At 44.4% G+C, this 1,327-nt stretch overlaps 1 non-coding gene across 1 annotated transcript; it reads left to right on the top strand.

Annotated features, from left to right (window-relative positions):
- The first annotated feature begins 357 nt into the window (after window positions 1-357).
- TRNAS-AGA (transfer RNA serine (anticodon AGA)) lies at window positions 358-439 on the top strand. The gene has a single exon. It is a non-coding gene; the product is annotated as a tRNA-Ser (tRNA).
- The last annotated feature ends 888 nt before the right edge of the window (window positions 440-1,327 follow it).

Below are 1,327 nucleotides of genomic sequence, written 5' to 3'. Positions count from 1 at the left end.
TCCAGGCCTAAAACTAGGGTTACCCTGACTCCACCTCGGTGCTGAGTAAATTTGGTTCCAGTTATTCGGAGACTCCAGCACTCAGTGCGAGCCCTACTCATCCACCAGGGAGGCAGGCGCTAGCTGATGAGTTGAACTGAACTTTGCTCGAAACGAAGATTTTTGTGTAGTGAGTACTCTCATTCTAATGCTCCTAAATGTCGGGGCTGCCGAAGAGAGGATGATCTCCCTCCGCAAGCCTTCATTCACCCGAGGGTTTTTGCCCAACTCGCTAAACACACTTTTGTCCACGCAGGAGTCTTAGCTTTACATCTACTACATTTCCTTTTATAATTTGAGAGCAGCTGATTTGCAGCTGTAGTCGTGGCCGAGTGGTTAAGGCGATGGACTAGAAATCCATTGGGGTTTCCCCGCGCAGGTTCGAATCCTGCCGACTACGTCCGAAGTTTTAACCTACGCTAAAACGTTGGTTCACTGTGGGATTCCCCGCGGAAAGACCACCTGTACCTTTCTCCCTTCTCTTATCCTACCACAGTGGTGCAGGAGGTGCAGTTTCTTGTCTAAAGCTTTCCTGTTCTTAGCCTCGGCAAAAATCCCACTGCCCCTGCGCTGTCACCTGTTGCCCGAAGAAACGGAGTGCGATTCTTTCCTCAAAGCTTGGCTCTAACAGAGCCCTACAGTCCCCCGCCCCCAGCGATGTGCAAGGCTCAAGGGTGTCTCCGTGTTTTCTCTCCCCTAAACCCTGCCTCAAAGCAAGCGATTTCAACAAGATAAAATTTGATGAAAGTGTTCCTCAGAAAAATTGTAGAGAATATTTAGTCTATACCACAACATGTAAGCTATTTTTATGTTATTTAAAAAACTTATCAAAGAGTAAAATTGACTTTTTGAAAGCATATGTATATATTCGTATAAGCGTCATCATAATCAGGATACAGAACAGTTCTATCTATCCATAAACCCCCCCCCCCACCATGTGTTAGCCCGTTACAGTCACCTCCTAACCCCACACTTAACAGCTGACAACCAGATACATTTTCTGTCCCTATACTTTGGCCCTTTTTGAGAATGCTATCGAAATTGAATCATACTGTGTGCAACCTTTTGAGATTAGCTTCTTTCACTTGAGATAGAACATGCCCTGAGATTTATCGAAGTTGTTGCATATATCACAATAGTGTACCTTTTTGCTGTTGAATAGAATTCCATTGCATGAACGTACTACAGTCTATTCATCCACAGAGCCATTGAAGAGCATATAGGTTGTTTCCAGTTTTTGGCAATTGTGGGAGAAAAAAGCTATAAACTTTAGTGTACATAGATTTTC

The sequence above is a fragment of the Ceratotherium simum genome, chromosome 13 (assembly GCF_057802395.1).
Source record: "Ceratotherium simum simum isolate JZ-2026a chromosome 13, ASM5780239v1, whole genome shotgun sequence".
In the NCBI taxonomy this organism is placed as follows: Eukaryota; Metazoa; Chordata; class Mammalia; order Perissodactyla; family Rhinocerotidae; genus Ceratotherium; species Ceratotherium simum.
The sequence above is the reverse complement of the archived record's forward strand: the minus strand, read 5'-3'. Positions and strand labels throughout refer to the sequence as shown.